Below are 13,861 nucleotides of genomic sequence, written 5' to 3' on the forward strand. Positions count from 1 at the left end.
ATTACAACATATGAATATTTTAAACCTTACGTAGTGAGAGACTGGTGCCTATTGTAGGTAAAAAATACCTGAATTACAGGTCACCAGTGCCCTCCCGCGGAAGACTAAATAATAAACATTTGTGTGAATTCAAGTAGACGTGTGTGTAGAAGTGCATATGTGTGTGTACGTGTACATGTGTAACTAATATTGTGACACGAGAATTTCATATATAAGATTATGAATGTAATCTTTTATTTATTATTAAGAAATAGTTTGTTCGTAGCAACTCGTCTACTGGAAAGGTAGTAAGTAATTTTAAATATTTTAAGTACGACTTTTCGGAATAAATACTAAATAATTAAACGTACCTATATTATTAATTCTAATGATTGCCAGCTGTGGCTATTCATGCATATCAACTGAATATGAATTATTATTATTAATTCTAAGATATAAAGCTATTAATTATAATAACTTTATTTCTTTTAAAGATAGATCCATGAAATCAATAATGAGGCATATGATCTCATAGTGGTGGATCTTACATAACCTTATGACAAGATAGGTGCAACTTAATTAATTTTACGTCATTTTTTTTATAATAGTTGAGTAGCAGACGAGCATCCAGTCCACCTGATGGTAAGTGGCTACTACCGCCCATGGACAGCTGTAATAAACCCCAGATAGAATTAGATATTCCTACCTGAGGTCGGCCACAGATGCGCCGCTACCCCTGAGGACTAAGCTGGAACGCCTCGGAAAAGTCTGTCTCCCTTACCACACACTTCAAACCGGAACACAGCTTATTTATTTGTACACATAAAAGTCCTAGGCTATTACTTATGTTACTCGTATTATTATCTAATCGAGCGAGACCAATTTCTATTGCCTTTTCGTGAGCTCCAATGCACTAAAACTGCAGATGTATGGAATGAATGACGCCAACAGACACGAGATATCGTGGTTAGTGTCTACAATTAACTATAAGTTTCTCTGGAAAGGTGGTCAAACTTTATTGTAATCAAGATCTACGATTAAGTCTTTATTTTGCTGCCCCCTAGTAATTTTGATGTGCGTGAAATACAAATATTTTAAAATATCTGTATCTTTTCAAAGTATCTCTGAGAATTGCCGATAAAAAGTGGGCGCATAATTGGCCTTACCGCAATTGTCTGGGTCTATCGTCGCGAACGTTGGCCACTCCTACCCTTTGTTTTCAATCCAGAACTCGATCAATCGAATCGAGAGCTCGACAGGCCGATCAACGTACGTTACAAAGACATTTTAGTTCCTAAACGACCACCAGTGGCTTCGCATGTATATTTGTATGGGCGCTCAACTTCTCGAACTCTCGATTCGATCGATCGAATGCTCGATTGAAAATTCATAAGGTACTCGTAGCTCTTTAATTTTTTTTGGAACGTAACAAACTATTATTGTGATTAAAACACACCTACACTAATATTATAAAGAGGAAAACTTTGTTTGTTTGTTTGATAATGAATAGGCTCAAAAACTAATACCCCGTTATTTAAAATTCCTTCACCATTCGAAAGCTACATTATCCACGAGTATCATAGGCTATATTGTATATGAAATATATTTGATAAATAGATTTTTTGGCGGTACAAAGTTTGCCGGTTCAGCTAGTCGCGAAATAAAATTAATGCATCTGTCTGAGATTTTGAAATAACTGTGGTTTTAAGCTGACATTAACCTATTAATTATTATGCATTTTCACGATACAACTCGTTGATACTACTTACATAAAAACTTGTATCTAGAATTTTAGCCTAATAATACAGACTAATCTTGCAAGCTATCTAGATTATACTTACTTCAGAATTTAGATCTCTTATAGACAAACATTTTAACGGATTAATCAAGTTAATAGTTAGATTAAGTAATTTAATTTTTGTATCTAAACCTTCAGTCAAATTACCAAGGCGTAAGCATAGTATTTCTTATCCGAGGCCTTCTTACCTAATCCCAAGGGATAGTAACATATCTAATGCTAACCTCAGATAGGAATCTAATCTTCTCGTAGATTGATTACAGAGATGTCCATCGGCGTTAATAGCCACTTATCATCAGGTGGACTGTATCCTCGTTTGCTACTTCTCTATTATAAAAAATAGTCATCATCATCATCAACCCATTACTGTCCCACTGCTGAGCACGGGTCTCCTCTCAGAATGAAAAGGATTAGGCCATAGTCCACCGCACTGGCCAAGTGCGAATTGGTAGACTTCACATACCTTTGAAAACTTTTTTATGTCAGATAAGTATGGTAATAGTGTAAAAAATAGTCAGTACTTTAAAACAAAGAGGTCCACCTCCAAAGTAATACGTTCTTGTTTTTCCAAGTACTTTAATACCTACGTGTTTAAATTGCATCTGATAAAGTTTGATTTAAATTCTGTGACATGTGCATGCGGGAAGTAGAGGCGAGCCGGTCACAAAAAGTACCTTTACTCAGATAGCCGTATATTTTATATTTTGTGAGAGGTTCCGCATATTATGATGACTAATACTGCCTTTGTTTTAATAAATTGTACATTTCAACAATAAAATTTACAATGCTAATTAAAAAAAAAAACATTAAAAATAACAAATCAATAAAAATATATTTCTTAAGATCCCCGGAAATATTAAAAGCAGGTTTATGTTGCTTATTTTGAAATGGATAAGTATACCTAATTCAATGATCCCTAATAATTTTAGTCAAAGGTTTTTTACACATTTCTTTTTTAAATATGTTTTGGCAATAAAACTAGTAAATTTTAGGATCACACTTTTAATACCTTTGTACTGTCAACGTAGAAATAAATTAAGTAAAGAACCTACTTAGGTATCAAAATCAAAAAAAATAAACAGCCTGTCTTTAAAGCGAGATATACCTCTTTCGGGCCATTAAATATTAGGTCATTATTGTATATTACAGTGGATTTTCAAAAAATAACGAGTTATTAAATAAATTGTACTAATGGCCGCACCACGTTGTCAGACAATGCACTCTAGCAACTAGGCAAGAATTATTAATTTTTGGGTCAGAAAATTTAATTTGTTTCAATACAATAATCTGCAACTTATAAGAAGTTTATTTTCTAGCATACTTACAGCCGTACACATCCATTTTGTTATATAAGTAACCATTACTGTTTCCCTGAAAGTACCAGGGAACTATAAAACATAAACAGTCGATTCGGTAACGGTCTCCCAGGTGCATCGACCGCGCTTGAGCTCCAGTTTTTTAATCGCCCATTTTGTTTTTTGAAAGGCTTCCGTGTTTTTCGGCCAGAATAATTTTACATACAGCCATACAGCCGAAACTCACGATGCTTTTGGTTTATTCATTTCAGGTTTTGTGAAGGCAATTGCAATGTGTTAAAATACTTACCTAAATGATGCCTTTGTTTTTGTCCAGATACCCAGTATTTTTGGTAAATACCACATTATAACGGAATTTATGAGTATTATTATAATTATGTGCAGCTGTGAGAATTGGCGTCGGGGTCTGTAATTAGGAAAACTTTGGAGCTTTCTTACTCCGCCATCTTGGAAAGTAAGGTCATGGTTATAAATATTCCCAAATATCAATATAAAAGTCACTTTATTTTAAAATATATTTCTTAGTCTTTACATAACACTTTACCCATAATTTTACCCATATAAGGCCTTTTTAAGAATAAATGTATAAATACTGAAATCTACTAAACTTGTGACACATTCAAAAGTGTGTTTGAGATAGCTGCATACTAAATAGGAAAATTTTATTTATCCAAAAATACTAATTTAAGTAAATATCTATAAACTCAGTGTGATAAATAAAATCTTAAGCGTAATGCCCACAGAAGAAACATAAGACGCGGCCTCTGTCCACTTTTATACATTTTCATACATAAAACATACAGAAGCGACATGCGTCACGTCCCTTTTTTCTGTGTTCTGTCGCTTTTATTAAGTAGGAAAATGTAAAAGCCTCACGTCGCTTCTGTCGCCTGCGTCAAAGCTTACGTCATTCGTGTTATTTACGTCAGTCAAACAACTTACGTCATAATGGACAGTATTTTGCATACATAGTAACGACTTTCTTGCTTAACGATGCATGTAATATGAATGCGTATGCATTGACGATTGTCGCACCGTATTATTAAAGATGTAAACAATAAAATATAAACGACAGAATTCTGAAATTGTAGATTTTGACGGATTTATTACGGGTTCGAATAATAAGAGAGTCTCTTTCTCTTTAAGAGACCAAGAAAACATCGAAATTTAAATTAAGTAATAAACATTAGAACTTTTAAAAAGTCGTAGTAGATTTATAAAATTTAAAGATCTTGAGATATTATGGAACAGTACTTACTAAAAATACATGTTAGTTTATATTTTTAGACATTTAATATCAATCATTAAATAGGTTGTATCATTTATTTTATTTTAATTTTTTTTTTATTTAAAACTTTGTTGCAATAAAAACTAGAATCCTTTATTATTTAAGAATAATAATAATATTTATTCATAAAATGATATAAACGTCATTTAAATATCATGCATAAGTATATATTTTCTCATTATTAGTAACTTATCTACTTCATTATTTCAAATACAACTAAGTAAGTAAATACGTACAGTGTACACACAACACAATTAAAAATATACTTATATTTTTACTTGAACCAAAACCCTACACACCAAATCAATATACATCCCACAGACGACAAAGTGGCCAGTGAGAGAAACTTAATTGGGCTTACAACAAATAACAGTTAAATTTAACAGTTAAATCTCGCCATAGTAATGCATTACAATAACGCATCGCCATAGAGATACGAGGTGAAAATGGCGCTTAATTGAGCTTGACATCTAATTTATCGGGGCCATAGAATAACAATCACCTCGATGTCTTCTAAGTCTTGTCTATGGTCTTGGCTATAACTTTGAAGTGTTGTCTATGGTCTACTCTATGGTCAGGATATCATTACGTTTAGTTTCCTTTCAAAGCTGTTTTTGAGTTCAGGGATCAACAATTTAAGTTCTGCGGTGTTATAAGCATAATTGTGTTCAATTATAATGGGTTTCTTATTTGTTTATGCCTAGTAATAAAAAAAAAGTTAACTGTAATCAACCCTATTGAGATCTATTGAGATTTCGACCGTACCGACCGATCGTTTACGTCGTATTTACCCTAGCTTTTATAACTACGCAATACTGACGCATTTTGTAATCAACCAGATAATCGGTCTTCTTCTTGCAACATATTACCTCTTCAAAAACGTTAAGATTATAAGATACTAAATTTAAAACGTTACGTAAACTTTCCTGTCCAAGTCTATTAAATTAAGATCAGAGTGAAGATATAGTGAATTTTAATTAAAACTCATTATTTTCAATTGGACAACGGCGAATGGTGTTAAATTCGAGTTGCGCGATGATGAATGTGTTGGTACTTAATCAATCCCGCTCATTTAAATAAAGCTGGACTATAGGGTGACCATGATGTGTATCTTAAGATTGCTGTTGTAATAAATTATTATTACATAGTTGTAATGTTTTAATAATAAATTATTATTACAACAAAAATCTTAATTTAGTTTTTCTAAATATGTATAACTCAAAGGTTACTGACTGACTGACACAGTGATCTATCAACGCACAGCCCAAACCACTAGAGGGATCGGGCTGAAATTTGGCATGCAGGTAGATGTTATGACGTAGGCATCCGCTAAGAAAGGATTTTGATCAATTCTACCCCCAAGGGGATAAAATAGGGGATGAAACTTTGTATAAATCTTATTAGTTAATAATATTACTTCGTAACGCGAGCGAAGCCGCGGGCAAAAGCTCGGTATTGAATAAACGCTTTTTACACTCACAGTCCAACACTAGGATTTCTTGTTTCGTGGGTGCCATGGACACACAAAGACGAATACACTAACACCCAGACCCAGAACAGATATTTAAATTCGTCTTCGACAGATATCTGTCTGGCCGAGGATCGAACCCGGACCACTTTGCGCATTAGACCGGTATGGTGTCCGCTCCGCCACGCGGGTTGTTGTAAGTAAGCTGGTAAAACCATTTTTGGTTCAATTGGACGATCTGCGTGGCGGTCATTTTAGGTTTCTGTTTCTGGGTCTGGGTGTTTGTGTATTTGTCTCTGTATGTCCATTAAACCCACGATACAGAGAATCCTTGTGTGGAGCTCTGAGTGTAGAAAGCTTTAAATAAAATCTGGAGGCCCCACCGCCACAACTTTTTGGTTAATAACAGCAGGGTTAAACGCTGCTGTGTTCCGATTTGAAGGGTAAGGAAGGAATACTTATCCAAGGCGATCCAAATTAGTTCTTAGGGCTAGAAACGCATTTATGGCCGTACTCTAGTGGGACTCTTATCTTATCCGAGGTTGATTACAGATAACCATGGGCGGCAGTAGCCACTTACTATCTGCTCGTTTTCTACTTTTGTATTATAAAACAAAATCTAGTTACATTAAGCTAATCTTTAAATTTACAACAAAATATAGGTAAACAAAGAGTTTATACTACAAAGCTTCTATCTTTACAATAAAGAAGTTCCAGATTGTCCATATTCATCGTAATAAATGGTGACCCTACTAAGCGTTACTTTGTAAAGCGCTCGGGGCAAAGCCCTTGGGAACCTTGTAAGTAAGCCTCGGACCCCGGGTTCGTTTCTCCAATTTCATTTGGAGATTAGCGTAATTCTTAAACTTTTGCTTTATAAATACAATGTTTTTAGACTTTAACACATTGAACTATATAAGAGTAGTAGTTATTGGTTATTACACTTTGATCAATATTGATTATTAACCCGATTAACCCTGTTAAAAAAAACAACCAAACATATTCTGTTTTTATAAATTTCGTTACCATCTCTTTCCCATAACGCAAAATAGTCCCAGTCGTCAGGTAAAAACAAAAAAAATAATAAATAACCTTCCAATTTAAATCTCATAATTAAATGACCGTTACTTATAAATCAGAACAACATTTTTATTTATTTTGATAGTCTCGTAAGCACATGCGTTTTTAATTCAAAATGGTCAAAGATTTCGTCCAGTACAAATTATAAAAGAAAAAAAAAACCTTCCAATTTAAAACTCATTAAATGACTGTTAATTATAACTCAGAACAGCATTTTTATTTATTTGTATAATGTCGTAGCCACACGTTAAAAAAGATTGTATTGTTGTCATTGTTGGAGGGCAGAGTGTAGCAATTTTTGGGGAAGTCGCGGCAAATAGAGTGCGACGACCGCTGTACAAAAACCGGCGGGCATTCTTATGTATGTGCATGGGCATGTAAGCTTTTATATTATATTTTGGAAAACTTTCGTGTAATCTTCATCAATCATCAGAGAGATTCCATTGTGTAATTGTAAGATAAATCATTACAATTGATTGAAACTGTTCGTTGATATAATTCAATTAATTTAATGTAACCTTAACCCTTAATATGAGTTTTAATGGTTTTACAAAGATGTCAGTGCCCCTAGCGGACTGTATCAGAACTGATTGGAAATGAATGGGAAATACGTAAACATATATAAAGACAGTTATTTTTGTATAAACGTTAAATCTCATACTAAGGGTACTGACGTAAATACGGTAGAACGGTTGTCTGAAACCAAAAGTAAAACAAATATTGTCAAGATATTGTCTTTTGGCAAATATAGAATTTAATTTTACAGATTCTTAAAATAAATGAGGTTTATAATGTGTTAAACAGACAATGACCAAACTTCGAACAATACAGAGCAATGGTTTCACTATAGATGATTTTGGTAATCTTCAATTTTGTATCAGAAATTTGATTAAAGGCAGACATTTTGTCAAGTTAAAGAGAAATGAAGTTTCAGTCCATAAAGCAGATCTACATAGACTTCAGATCTGTAATCAAACCCACATTGGAACGGAGTACAATTTAAGGTTGACCGTAAGAGCTTTTTTCCTGATGAGACTACTATACTTTTCTACTAGTCTCTGCCTTAAACTCTTCAAGCCAGAACACAGCTCCACTTAACACTCCTTTTGTAAGCAGACACAGGTGAAGTTATTTTATTTTATTTTATTTGTGATGGTAGTGATTCCGCTGCAATTGACATAGAAACGAATTCTACAACTTTCAAACTATTGAGTTAACTACATAATAATAAAATTTATCATTATTTATGTTCACGGGATAAAATTATCTGGACTAGTTTTTGGACGATCTTTTTCTTCCTCTGAGAGGAAACCTAGTAGAGAAATGTGGACCGACTTTCATACCTTGAGTCTGTCATCTTAGTACTCAGAAGCACCAACGCCTATATGAACAACGCCTATATGGCCTATATAAAGTTGGCTACTGATGTCTATGGGCAGCACTGACCACTTACCATCACGTGGACTGCATACTAGTTACTTCACCGAAACGCAGAACTTCAGAAATAGGTGGTACCTTCCTGAATAATACTGACTCTACCACCTTGGAAATGCAGTTTAAGGTTCACCATTTGCCAAGCCCGTGTGTCCCAATATTTCGGGAGCTAACGGTGAGACGCGGGTGCATCGACCGCAGTCGGGACCGGCGCGCGATCGCAGCGTGACGTGTGCGTGACGTTACGTCACGTCACGTCACGGCGTGTTCTAGTGCCGTGACGTTTATCTAGTGCTTTAGTAATTGGTATGTTGTTGTTTTTGAGATTACTGCTACTTTAATTATTATTTTGTATTTAGTAAACTTATTGTAAGTTTCACGTTCTGTCTAAGTGATCTTTTTGTTCGGAAAAGTTATATGCGCAAGAAAGTTTTTTGAACGCAGTAAAGTTCGTAGTTATTTGTGACATTGTGGATGCTAACATTTCGTGAGATTACTTTTAATAATTATTCAGTATTTAAGTTAATTGCCTAGTAAGTTAATTAATACAGTTAAACATAAATTGAGTTAATTGTGTCGCATGTAAACTTAACTTGTGTTTACTTATGAAGTAATTAATTAAGTAAGCAACTTCCAACTAAATCCATTTGTAAACCATGCAGAACATAAGCCTGTGTACCTTTTTATACGGGTTTGATGGTGGTCGTGGTATTAAACCCGTCATCAACCCAATACTGGCCCACCCCAACACAGATCTCCTCTCAGAGTCAAAAGGTCTTTAGGTCATAGTTACCATGTTAGCCATGTGCGAATTAGTAGACTTAACACACCTTTAAGAACTTCTTTAAAATAACTCTCCGGTGTGTCTCCTCACAATGTTTTTCTTCGCCGTTAATCAACCAAAACATACATAAATCTGTCCAGTGAAGGGATCCGAGAGTATCTTGTCACAAGGGTTGGGTGGTCGGTCGTTATCAACCCAATATTGTCCCACCCTAACATGGATCTCCTCTCAGAGTCAAAAGGCCTTATGTCATAGTTCACTACGTTAGCCAAGTGCGAATTAGTAGACTTCGCATAACTTAAAGAACTTTTTTGAAATAATTATAAGATAAGTGGGTTCCTCAAGATGTTTTTCTTCACCGTTAGTCAACCAAAACCCGTGCATAAATCTGTCCAGCGAAGGGATCCGGGAGTAATCAGCTATAAATAATGAAGTCGTTCGGAGATCGGTCGGGAAGCCAGCACGAAACAAAGCTTTTAATTAACTTGTCAAATGAAATGAAGTGGAACTTGAACGTACTCTTTTTAATTGTCGTTTTTATGTAAATGAAAAATTGTATGGAGGAGTTCTGATTATTGAAAACGATTATGAAGATTTTGCGTGAAATGTGTAAACAAAAACTTTCCATAACTTCTTTCCTTTATACTTTTGTGGTGGTATTTTGGTCGAATTTAATCAAATCTCTTTTTCTCTTTGTTTGTTTATATGTATTGTCGAGGAGTAACTAAAATAAATTTGTGTCATTTTTAATGTGTGGTAATCAAAAAGTTCAAAACATATTTCCAATTTTACTACTTCCTCTGTCTCATAAATGCGTTTATTAGTTTTTTTTAACGCAATCATTTTCTCTTTACATTCTGTTCTAATCTTTTTTCATTTATTCCGAATGTCAATCGAAGTTCAAGCTTTGGATAATTTGTTGTCGTGTTCAGTATAATCGGCGACCAATAAATAACGAGCGTCGTCGAAAGCTTTGCAGCCGGGAATGTTTCGCGCTGAATAAAACTTCTAATAAAAGCTCTCTTTTCTCTTTCACCTTTTGAACGTAACGTGGAGCTTGAAACGTGCTCGTGAAAATCTTGGTAACTAATATATTTGCAAAATGTCAAATGCTTGAAAAAGTATATTCGTAGGTCTATTAATATCAGAAGTTTTATTAATTAGATTAAGAAATTAGTAAGTGCTGACTACTAGTAACATATACCTACTAGTAATCAGCACTTTACTATTGTTTATATTCTGTAAACGGGCTTTTGCCCGCGGCTTCGCTCGCGTTACGAAGTAATATTTTCATCCCCTATTTTATCCCCTTGGGGGGTAGAATTGATTAAAATCATTTCTTAGCGGATGCTACGTCATAACATCTACCTGCATGCCAAATTTCAGCCAGATCCGTACAGTGGTTTGGGCTGTGCGTTGATAGATCACTATGTCAGTCACTCACCTTTGAGTTATACTCGTATATAAATATATAATTTAAATAAATTAAGTTTCTTATTTTTACCCGACTGTCAAGGAAGGGTGATGTTTTTCGCGCGTATCTTGTATGTTTGTCTTTCTTTATGTTTGAACTCATTTATTTTAATTTATATTTAATGAACCGTGTATATATTATTTCTCTATAGTAATTATTAACTCTGGTGAGATTTATTTATTTGCACTATTACTTATGCCTATTTTTTATTTCTTACCCGAGTACGAAGGGTTGTTCCAGTTTATGCAACTCAAACGGCTTGACGAATTTTAACATGAAAGTGGTGGTCGGAATCGTATACAATGGCATAGGCTATATTTTAAAGCAGTCAAGTTCTTTGTTTCCGTCCTCAACTCCACACTGAATGAATACTTGCAAGTTCCATATTGTAAAAAAGTAAATATACAGCACGTCGCAAGAGGGATAGAATATTGATACGTCATTTACAATTCTATTACTGAAACACGTTAAATAGCAGGAAATTCTTATCTCATACAATCAAACTAAGTACATTACCGTGTCTTTTGTAAGTCTAGGCCAAAGAAACTATAGAATTCCTTACTATTTCATTGCTGGACCACAGCTAGGGAATTTAGAGTTCTAGTATTTGATAAACAAAGCTTATTTTTGAATGTGGTTCGTAAACAATGATTTTATGCGACTACGTAAGTGATACGCCCGTGGACTCCAAATGGATTTATTGATAACGATAATGGAACCCATAGAATATCAAATAGCGCTTTGTACCGCCCATGCGTCTACGTTGGTAGGCTTTGATGCTCGATAACCGGGGTGGCTCAGTTCATTTGTTCACGTCGGTACCGACTTTGCGTGCGTTTTTTGCTCTACATACGCTTATAAGTATTATATATACATTGAGTGCGTTTAAATTAAATTCAACTGATGTCGCCTACTAATAAGTATGGCTTATACAAATTAGCATTGTTTCTGGTCGATGTTTTGACCAAAAAATAAATACGTAAACAGCGAGAACGCTTTAAATTGTTTTTTTTTTATTTATGTAACTTTTTTTTCTTAAATTCTTCCGCTCAAGGAAGGCCAAGGGATTTAAGCATACAGCCATTAACGTGATCTAAGTGCATTCATTTATATCACTGAAACCTTGCACTTTGTGCTATAATGTAAATGTTCAATTTATTATACCTGTCATAATACAAACTTAAAAATATTATTAAATCTATATGTTTAGAGTTATTCATAAGTTACAATAATTGTATCCTTCACATTCCAGTACTAATTTTAAGGGAAACAGTGGGATCGTAATGGATTGAATGGATATTTCATAATTAGTATCGTGTACATACACGTCACATCATACACTGTAGTCCTTAAGGATTTCATTTACTTTTACTATATATATGTTTTTTAGGGTTCCGTATAAGTCATATCTTGCCTACTTCCTTATACATAGGTACACTAGATGCCTTTTAATATCTGTCCATCTGTCTGTCTATTTTGAATAGACGCTAAATAAAAACGCTTCTGTTTGCAAATAGGTATAACTTTCTTACTTTCTCTTGAGCTTTTGTTATCTAAATTGAAACAAACTATGTACTCGTATAATGATAAATGACTTGAATAGTCAACGACAGTTAGGTACAATTATTTTAGACTTTGTATCTTAAAAATACAGCTGATTTTAGCTGTTGATAATATAACCAGCTGTATGCGACTACGCCTTGTTTTTATGTAAGTTTTATCACTATTTTGTGAATAAAAAGTATATAAAACATTTATATATACAATTACAACGTCATATAAAAGATTCAAGTCAATCGCTTTATTACTTTTTTAAATTTTGCGCATACAAACACACGGAAGCATTTTTAGGCGTCCGTAGCCAAAAGATAAAACCATTACTTATTACCATTAATTATAATAGGTACTAACGTAGTATATAAGTAATCTGTTACTAACACACATTATATGGGTCTTTAGTTGCCTGAAATAAAGAATTTTATTTTATTATTATTATTACTTAGCCTACTTTTACGTAATTTAATTGATGCTTATTACTTGAAAAATTTACAGATTATGTTTTATATTATATCTGTTACCACAATAAAACTAAATAAATTAAAAAGTAGGTACATCTTTTAAACCGTAATGGGTAGAGACCTAAAATTTTCCGAATGTATGCATGTACGAATGATGTGCATGAATAAATAACTGTTATGATAACATTCAATAAAATATTTGTAGTTTATGCGGAACCCTCCGTATTCATTCGACTAACACTTGGCCTATTATTTGGTATATAATATAGAGACATCTAGTACACAAAAAACTTGACTCGTGATATGAAATTGCCATTGTCATCGTAACTTTTACCGTGACGAGAAAGTGAGTGAAAGTTTTGCATAAGGCCACCAAGTTTGAAGGTCAAGTGTGAACACTACATAAAGTGATTCATGGTGATAGCACACTTGTATATAACGTATATTAATGCGAAAGTGTGCTTGTTTGTTTGTTTGCTTGCTACGATTTGACGCTTCATCTACCATATCGATTGTTATGAAATTTTATACACACATTGTCGGGCTTCTTGGTTACAGATGTACATTGTACGTATGGGCGACTGTGATCCCTTCCCATCAGGTGGACTGCATGCTCGTTTGCATCTTTAATCTCTCAAAAATATCAAAAGTGTTACATGAATAAAGCTTAAGACATGATTTTAAATTGGTCTCAGACATGGCAATAGCCTCAATCTAAATTATTTTGAAATTCTCTTTTCTTGATCATATTATGTGTGGCCTTTTAAATAATCTTTATATCTGCTGTGTTCGTGAAATCCGAATGAGAAGATTATGCAAAATTATATTGATTACCCGTCGATCAGTGGATATAATAAGTAATATTTAAATATATAAGGCATAGTAAAAATATACTCTATTAATAAATATGTATGAATGGCCATTGCATTGGCTACAAGCGCTTGCAAACCTACACAAATCAAGGCAAACTCTCTATCCGCACCTTTGAATTTGTAACAGTTTGTCGATGTTTGTCAAGCGTGCGGACACGTGTAAGATTATCACGTGGGTGTTAATTTGTGTGTTTGTCCATTGCTTATTTACATAAGTTTGTTTTCCAGCATGACGGCATCTCTATTTGCATCCCATTCATCACCATAAGTGTGAGTGAGATATGTATACGTTTTCCGTCATTCTGAATAACATTATTATTAAACTAAGTTATGTAGTATAAATATGTTAA

At 33.9% G+C, this 13,861-nt stretch overlaps 1 protein-coding gene across 2 annotated transcripts in view; it reads left to right on the forward strand.

Annotated features, from left to right (window-relative positions):
• Positions 1 to 13,861, forward strand: part of LOC140756761 (retinaldehyde-binding protein 1) — a 33,060-nt gene that overhangs the window by 10,085 nt on the left and 9,114 nt on the right. Inside the window, exon 1 of one of the 2 annotated variants that reach the window (XM_073092317.1) lies at positions 8,563 to 8,669. The exons of the other annotated variant lie outside the window; for it this stretch is intronic. The gene's annotated coding sequence lies outside the window, so the exon portion shown is untranslated. Of the gene's footprint in view, positions 1 to 8,562; positions 8,670 to 13,861 lie in introns of those variants that run through there. 2 annotated transcript variants of the gene reach the window in all.

Source organism: Epargyreus clarus, unplaced genomic scaffold (genome assembly GCF_041222505.1).
Source record: "Epargyreus clarus isolate Ecla_fem2 unplaced genomic scaffold, WU_Ecla_fem_2.2 ptg000035l, whole genome shotgun sequence".
NCBI lineage: Eukaryota > Metazoa > Arthropoda > Insecta > Lepidoptera > Hesperiidae > Epargyreus > Epargyreus clarus.